Source organism: Callorhinus ursinus, unplaced genomic scaffold (genome assembly GCF_003265705.2).
Source record: "Callorhinus ursinus isolate GAN/ISIS: 27379988/994484 unplaced genomic scaffold, GSC_fseal_2.0 scaffold7, whole genome shotgun sequence".
Taxonomy (NCBI): domain Eukaryota; kingdom Metazoa; phylum Chordata; class Mammalia; order Carnivora; family Otariidae; genus Callorhinus; species Callorhinus ursinus.
Window position 1 is genome coordinate 65,779,490 of NW_027397069.1, and position 9,278 is coordinate 65,788,767.

Consider the following 9,278-nt stretch of genomic DNA (forward strand, 5'->3'; position numbering starts at 1 on the left):
AGGAAGGAAGGAAGGAAGGAAGGAAGGAAGGAAGGAAGGAAGGAAGGAAGGAAAAGAAAAACTATTTAGTGCCTGAAAGCAGAAAACACTTGACTAATTAATAATTTTGTGTGGCCTATTCAGAATAGCACTTCGAACCTTTGATGAGTACTGATGAAATTTTATTTTTGTATTTGTCATTAGTTCATTGTGGTTAAGGATGGCAAGGAGGGGGTTGACAGAAAACAGGGATTACGCTAAATTTCCTTGCTGAAGATTCTTCCAAATTTAGTAACTGGCACTCAAAGGTATAGATGGCTACTACCCCAGAGAGAATTACCACCTGAAAATCAGAAATATGTACAGCTGTGGTTGTGAAGATGACCAGGACACAGAAGCCACTGGAAGATGACTCATAGTTTGAATCCAGGGTGTTGTGTCCCAGAGCTATCCTGGGGCCCTGAATTGTGCTCGTCACTGGATTCTGAGGAGCTGGGCTCTCTGAAGCACCCAGGGATTGTTACAGGATCTAGCTGCAAAGTCATAAAACCCTTCCTACAGGAAGAGAAATGTGGGACTAAAGCTTATACACTGGGAGGAGAGAGACAAATTTGAATGTTGCTCAATCCCTGTGATTTAGTTTCTTTCTGTCCAAGCACCATGTCCTCATATCTGGGGTATGTAGGGCAGAAGAAGAGGGTACAATCAAGAGCAAATAAAGACTAAAAGATCTCTTTCACTAAAAATCTCTGTAAGGCTTTGAGCACTCAGGGGTGTGTAGTCTTATGTAGTTTATGAATACAGAGAATAAAATATGCAAGGGTGGCAAGTCCTTCCTTTGCTCATTAGGACCAAGAACAGTTATAGGGACCTGAGGAATAAGTCATTTTCCTGCATGAACCCAGGCTAAAGAGAGAATAATAGGAAAAGGTAAATATGAGTTGGCAACCAAATTAAATATTGACAGCATTTAAATTTTTTTATTAAATATAGCTGTAGTAGTTACTATTTACCAGGTCCTGTTTTGAAACACTTTAAAAATATTCATTTAAACTGTCATAATGACTCTGTGAAATAAATATTATCTTTATCTCCACTTGATGGGGATTTTCAGCCATTTTATACTGCCCATAATATTCATTTCATTGGGTATTAGTAGCTACTGTAGCACTGTGCCCTATAAGTTGGAACAAAAATGAGGGGAAAAGTGAGTGCAGTAAGCCATACAACCATGACACACACCTCCAAAGGTATCCAAGTATATTTGGGGAGAATTCTAAGGAGCTAGATTAGCCTATTCATTTATTTTATTGTCCCAGGGATTTAAGAAACTTGGATTTCATAATGTTGCTGGGAAACATGATTAAAAGTAATATCTTAGTATCAATTCCAACAATATTTCTAGCAAAAGTCACCAAGTCAGATCTCTGCAAGGACCAGGCAGGTAATGTAAGTGAATGAATCTACTCTGATGTAGAAATACAGTGTCTGCCCCATATAGAGGGGGGAATCAGCTTCTCAGATCCAGCTAATTTGCTCAGACTCTCCATTTTGTTCAAGAGAAGCTAGAAATCCATATTTCATGCTAAATCTCCCTATTTTTAAATGTTTGCAACTAATTCAATTTTTATAACACTATGTAGGTTAACAAAGCAAGTCTGCTAGTCTCTTCCTGGCTCTTGGGCATCCATTCTGCAATATCTGCTCCATGGCCTTTGTGCCAGGGCCACATGGGGAATGTCCTTATAAGAAACTGAGAATCCTATCCTATCAAGGGCTCCAACTTATGTGCAAGTCATGCTCCCTCTGCTGAGCTGCAGTTGGCACAGAGCTTTCCTTTTTCCTCTCTGGAATTTCTTTTAAAACATTTTGAAAGGACTTCTTTAGAAGTGCCAGCCTTACTTATTCTTGTGGAGTCTGAGCAAGAGGAAATAAACAGTACACTGCATAATTGTTTCCCAGTCACTCCCTTGAACCATAATCAAAAGGCAAGATTGCTCTGAAGTTTCTCTAATTAGTTCAAGTGTACCCAGTGTGCCTGGTTCTTTGTCTTCACCAGTTTCTCTGACATTGTTCTTCTGTTTGGGAAGCTATCATAAAAGACTCAGAACAACCTAATTTCACGCTAGCTTCTGCTCCATGATGCTCCATTCCTGGAGCTCCAAGGGCTGCTCAGTGGCTCACATCGGTCTTGGCTGTCCCACCAGTCCCCTCTATCACAAGAGCTGGAACATGTCTGTCTGCTCACTGCTACTAAACTAACCTTGGCCAAGTATCCAACACACATCCCTAGGTAGGTGCTAGTAATCCGAAAAATTATTTTAGAATGATTCAATGTAAGAGCAAACAAATTCCTTGAGATTTTGTCATTTCATATACAGCTGACCATACCATCTTTTTTTAAATCTCTTGGATGCCTTGACTTCTGGAACACAGCACGTATCTCCTTGCTTCTCACAGTGCTGGCTCTTCCTTCCCTCTCTGGACTATTTGCTCTCAGTTACCCCTCAGGTAGCTATTAGGCAGTTGGGGCTCTTCTTTCTGATCCCTACAAACTGGACTCAACCCAAAGAGCGATGTCAATAGGGTTCTGGGTCCAAATAAGCTTAGAAGATGCTAGGCTGACTTAAGTTTCATGTTTCTTTATTGCAGGGTTTCCTTGGGTTTTTAGTATACTAATGTACTTGAGAATTTCTAACAGCTTTTAAAAATTACTTAACTCTGAAAGTCTTCTGAGAAGTATTCTAAAGGTCAAATATTCCATGGGTCACATCCTGGGAAGACCATTCTAAAGAAAAATAAGCCAACTGAAATAATCCTAGATTAGGATGTATGTAGGATAGAAGAATAGAAGGACCATGAGTGAAGGACTATACTTCTTGACTTTTAAAGGTCTTTATAAGACCTCAGAAGTTAGTGGGCAGTCATGATTCCTTCAAGAACTCTCTACTAAGTCACTAGGGTAGTCTCTTAGTTCTAGTGAGCAGAACACTTGACACAATTCATGTCCTTGAGGAGTTCTTCCTTTTTGATGCAGCCTGACTGGATCTGCCACAAAACCTCAGAGGAAAGAGCTCAGTCAGTCTATACTTGTGTATATATGATTGCTTTGATGATGTGTGAGGGAAGATGTATTGAGGACACAAATTGTAAATAAAGCTTGATAGAACAGTCAGAACCTGACAGAAAGGTTTGTCAATCACAGAGGAAAAATGAAACGTGAACAATTCCAAGACAGTAACCTTTGGAAAAACCAACAATCAATGAGCAGGGAGAGAAAGAAGAACCAAAAATATTACAGAGGAGAAGCCAGAGAAGAAAGAAGAAAATCAAGAGACTGCATTATTAATAGTAGTAACAGTGGCTAACATTCAGTGAGCTATTGTATTTATTCATTGCATTCATCCAGTGAACTTGATATTATATTATTGAATCCTCACAAGAGCCCCAGTGAGCTTGCTGAAGTTAAGAAATTGCCCAAAGTCACACAGCTAGTAAGTAGTGGTAGAGTTGGAACATGAAGCAGACTACTCCTAAAGCCCATATGTAGAGATGGGGAAGTTCCCTCCCACCCCTGCAAGGTGGAGGAAGAGCTTTAGAAAGAAGAATGTGGGTAACAGTGCCAAATACCACAAGGACACAAGTGAAATAAGAACTGGGAAGGATTTGGGATTTGGCAGTTATAAATTTTGGAAAGTGCACTTTCCAAAAGAAAAGAGTCACAGAAACAGAAACCAGATTATTGGTAATGAGACAGGGATTGGATACAAAGAACTTAGAAGTAGTTGGATATGTAGCATTTATTTGAGAAGTTTGACCTCAAAGGAAACTGAACTTTCTGGAGGCACCTTAGTAAAACCCTTAATCCATTAAGGGGCCAGTATTCTACTCAGGATATAGTAGTTGCTTTAACAACTCTCAAATCTCTGTGGCTAAAAACCATAGAAGTTTATTTCTTGCTCTCATTAGAGTCCAGGGAGGTTTGTGGAGGAGGAGCACTCTGCTCCACATAGTCATTCAGGAACCTAAGCTCCTAGCATCCTCTACCTCAATCTGTGACTCTTTAGACCAGGGAAGAGCTTATGAATAAAAGATGGGAAGAGGGAGAGATGCGTAGTGGCTAGGCTTAGAAGTGATGTACATCATTTACATCCATATGTGTCCAGCTATCACATGTTCACATGACCCCACTCTGACCAGAGGGCTATCTGGGAAATGTGCTATAGATGTGTGCCCAGGAAGAAAGGCAAGCAGCTCACCTTTAGCCTGTCTCTCTGAACTCCTCTGCTACAACTCTGTTCTTCCTCTGCTTACTAGCTACATGGTAGAGTGAAGAGGGTAAGATGCTTAAAGACCCTAGTTTCCTTTCCACTTTCATCTCAAAAATGAACTTGAAGTCCAGTCTTGGTATAGGCTACCATCCTCTCCTGCCTTATCTCCCCTGACTGGCCCAGAGTTGGCCTCTACCTGCAGTGCTGGACTTCTATTTCCAAGGAGACTGGTGGCCCTAAGCTGGACCTGAAATAAGAGAAGTGACTGTGGGATCAAAGTAAACACAGAGCAAAAGAAAATCCCATGCACTGTGCTGACAATTCCAGGGAAGGCTATCACATAGTAAATGTGAATGAGTAGGGCAGGCAGGGAACAGTGGGTCCTCTAGATATATTTGCCCCTCCTAAAATTCTAGCTGAGTGTCAGTGCTTAGGAATATGGCTCCCTTGTTGCTAGATCTTCACATTTTTCAAGACAAGTCAGAAATCTGGACTTTATTTGAAAAATCAGTAATTTAAAAAAAATTGATCAAACAAAATCCCTGTGGGCCAGATTCAACCAACAAGCTAACAATTTTCTATCTCTGGATTCTGCAGTGTGACTCCAGGGACTCTAACCTCTTCACCATTCTGCTGCTCATAGAGCAATCAGAAGAGCTCAGCCTCTGGTACTCTTGAATAACCCGTGTCATAAGGAGGGAGGGAACTGGGGCAGGGCTTGGGGGTTGGGGGGAATGCATTCAGAAGAAGCACCTCTGATAAACCTGACTTTGAAACAAGCTACCAGATGCTGGTATGCCAATGATGTCCAAAGTGCCAGAAAGAGGATGCCCCTTCTGGGTGCATGCAGTCTAGAACATTCCAAGGTTAGGCTAGAGATTGGGGATAAAGAATCTGTTCCTCAGGGGGACCTCTACTTCTCATTATCTCTTGGATCCTGGCATACTGTTGACAAACTCTGTCCCACATCTGGGTTCTAGCACACCCCAATTTATTCTGTGCAATAAAGCAACTCTGAGCCATTATGATCTCACCAAATACTTAGAGAAGGTGACTTGTACATAAACAAGTTACAGAAAGCCAATAATGATTTATTGCCATGTGATATTTACTGCATCTATGACATCCAGGCTTACAATCTTGACTTTCCTTCATTTTAACTTAAATCCCAGTTGAAAAAAAACCTTCTGATTAAGTCTGAGAAGGGATTCACCAACATGGAAGATGGAAAAGCTAGAAAAAAAATCTAGTATTGAATTAGAATTAGAGGCATTGGTATTACTGTGGGAATTTTTAATACATATAAACAGACATGGGAATAGTTACAAATGTGATATATGTGTGTATATTAATATATATGTATGTACATGTGTATACATAAATATAGTTTCAACTTCATCTGCTGAAGGGGCCTGGGAGCAATGACAGCCCAGTAGAAATAAGCATATTGAGTGCTCAAATCAAACTTGGCATGTCAATGTCATTTTTCAGTAAAAGGAACCGGATCTCTTCAGTGGAATAGCAGTTTCTATCACTGGGTTAGGAAGAGCACACCTTTTTTTTTTTTTTTTTGACAGAAAATACAAAAATACTCAAAAGAATTACTGGAACAAAAGAGTAAGAGCCAGCTTGAAGGGGCCCCCACTGGCCAAATCTAGAAAAATTTTATTATCTAAATATACAGTGGGCATAACACTGTTTAGCAGCTGCAGAGACCCCACATGGTTCTGTCAATGCCCTGATAGAGAATTTGAAGCCAATATTAAATTTGAAATATTTCAAATGGGTGGGTGCTGAAATACTTTAGCAACATAAACAATTGTATTGTCAGTGAGAGAGCCATCAGTAAAAAAACAAAACAAAAAAAACAAAAACAAACAAAAACCAGGTCACCTGACAGCCTATCCAAATTCCCATCTAAATATATTCCAGGCATGCCTAAAAGCTATGCAGGCACAGTTAGGGTATAGAAAGCCATATGCTCTTGAACTTTTTTATACTACGGTGCAAGATGATTATGACAAAATATGACCTTCACTAGTCCACAACAGATGCATCGCTAGTCTGTTTTTCAGTGCTCTCTCTCTCTCTCTCTCTCTCTCTCTGTCTTCATTTGAGAACATGAAAGAAAAGTAGATACTTAAGACACCACTGTCCACAGGCTCCTTTCTTGCTTGTTGGGACCAGCATTGATCTCAAATGATCCCTCTACTACTGAGACACATGCTAAGAACAAACAAAAGCCTATCACCCTGAAGACTGCTGAAAAGCAGGGCCATGGCCTGAAGGTTCTCAAGTGTGTGGGGTGTTTTCACTCAAATGGAAAGGCCAAAATAGTGCATTTGACAAAACACTATTTATTAGCTGTCCTACACCCTCCAGAACAGAAGAGCCACAGGTGTGTGCTGCTACAAACATCCCTCTAGAGCCCTTTCTGCACCAGTGGTGTCCACATTCTACTAAAAGCAATGTTTAATGTTAACTAAAGATTAAAAATTAAAATATGCTTTCATAATAATGACAAATGCCCTGCATCCACCCATATGTACTTTTGTGAGACAAGGCCCATAGGCATGGTCTAACTCAATTTAAATAGTAGTTAATGTATAAGAAAATGATCAACACCATTTTTTTTGGTCTTCATTTGAAAGGAAGGCATGCTTGTAATGACTCAAAAATTCTTGGCTCAAATTGTTGAAACTGCTTCCTGGTTACACTCTGGAGAGTAATTTGGTACATCTTAGTGAACATTTTTTGTTTTTTGTTTTTTCTTCTTTTTCCTTTGAGTGGATGTATGGAGCAGTTTTTATTTGGTCTTGTTTTTAATTAACCAGTGCAGAGGAGTATGGATTGATTGCTTATTCTGCTTCCTAGACCTAATTTGGAAAACATAATCCCCATGTGTTCTATGAGAAAGTAATATAATAGAGTAAATGTCTCATTTAATAACACATAATCCTTTTTGAAAGTTGCTTTTTCTCTCCTTGAGTGGGCCCAGTATTTTGTGAAACTTATTATGACTTATAAAAATGGATGGAACTTTGATGTACCATGAATATGACCATGACTGTCAGGGATATTTGTCTGCCATATGTTGTTCTTGAAGTATTTTTCTGACCTCTTTCACTGATAGAAGTACTGCACCTTTTCAAATAATCCAAATAGTTTCAGCTCTTAATTACTTCTCTGTTTAGAAATACACATACAATGTAGGATTGCAACCCATTACATAAAATCATAACCAAGGAGTCCATATTAACCTAAAGTTAATAAATACAAAGGGGAGAAGAGAAAGTTCATCCTTAAAATAGAATACCAGCCAACATGTGTAGACAGATTAGGGAAAATAATCATTAGTTGACAAACCATCACAGCAACACTTGGTACCAGCAGGAGTTGTCAATGGATGTGAAGTTTGGTGGATGGAGGTTTTTGGTTTTTTTTTTTGAGGGTCTTTTTCTTTCTTCCTTTATTTTTTTTATTCTTTAAATTTTTATTGTTATGTTAATCACCATACATTACATCATTAGTTTGTGATGTAGTGTTCCATGATTCATTGTTTGTGCATAACACCCAGTGCTCCACGCAGAACATGCCCCCTTTAATACCCATCACCAGGCTAAGCCATCCCCCACCCCCTCCCCTCTAGAACCCTCAGTTTGTTTTTCAGTGTCCATTGTCTCTCAAGGTTCGTCTCCCCCTCCAATTTACTCCCCTTCATTCTTCCCCTCCTGCTATCTTCTTCTTCTTTTTTTTTTTCTTAACATATATAGTATTATTTGTTTCAGAGGTACAGATCTGTGATTCAACAGTATTGCACAATTCACAGCACTCACCATAGCACATACCCTCCCCAATGTCTTTCACCCAACCACCCCCTCCCTCCCACCCCCACCACTCCAGCAACCCTCAGTTTGTTTCCTGAGATTAAGAATTCCTCATATCAGTGAGGTCATATGATACATGTCTTTCTCTGATTGACTTATTTCACTCAGCATAACACCCTCCAGTTCCGTCCACGTCGTTGCAAATGGCAAGATCTCATTCCTTTTGATGGCTGCATAATATTCCATTGTGTATATATACCACTTCTTCTTTATCCATTCTTCTGTCGATGGACATCTTGGCTCTTTCCACAGTTTGGCTATTGTGGACATTGCTGCTATAAACATCGGAGTGCACGGACCCCTTCAGATCCCTACATTTGTATCTTTGGGGTAAATACCCAGTAGTGCAATTGCTGGATCGTATGGTAGCTCTATTTTCAACTGTTTGAGGAACCTCCATACTGTTTTCCAGAGTGGTTGCACCAGCTTGCATTCCCACCAACAGTGTAGGAGGGTTCCCCTTTCTCCGCATCCCTACCAACATCTGTCGTTTCCTGACTTGTTAATTTTAGCCATTCTGACTGGTGTGAGGTGGTATCTCATTGAGGTTTGGATTTGGATTTCCCTGATGCCGAGCGATGTTGAGCACTTTTTCATGTGTCTGTTGGCCAGAGCATTTCTATCTCTGGCACCCGACCCCGTGTGGAGTCTCCAAACCCAGCAGATCCCTGCGGTGCGTTCCCACGCCACTCCTCCTGGGGGAGGAAGGGGAGTCTCCCCGGCTCTGCCATTTGTTGGGCCCCTGCTGGAGGAGCAGTGGCCCAACTGTGCCACAGATCACAGTTTATGGCAACCCCGAGCTGAGAGCCCGTGCCTCGGCTCTGTCTCTGCAGCCGGCTTCCCTGCTCTGATACCTGGGAGCTCTGCTGCACTCAGGCACCCCCAGTCTTTCTGTGACCCCCAAGGGTCCTGAGACCACACTGTCCCGTGAGGGTTCCACCTCCCGCTTAGCCACTGGAGCGATGTCCCTCAGTGGAGCCGACTTCTGAAAGTTCTGATTTTGTGCTCTGCGGCTCTATCACTTGCCAGAAGCGGCCGATGGAGGCCCCCTCCCCCGCCGTCTATCCTCCCGAATATCGCCTCGGATTCACTTCTCCACACGTCCTACCTTCCAGTAAGTGGTTGGTCACTTTTCTGTTCA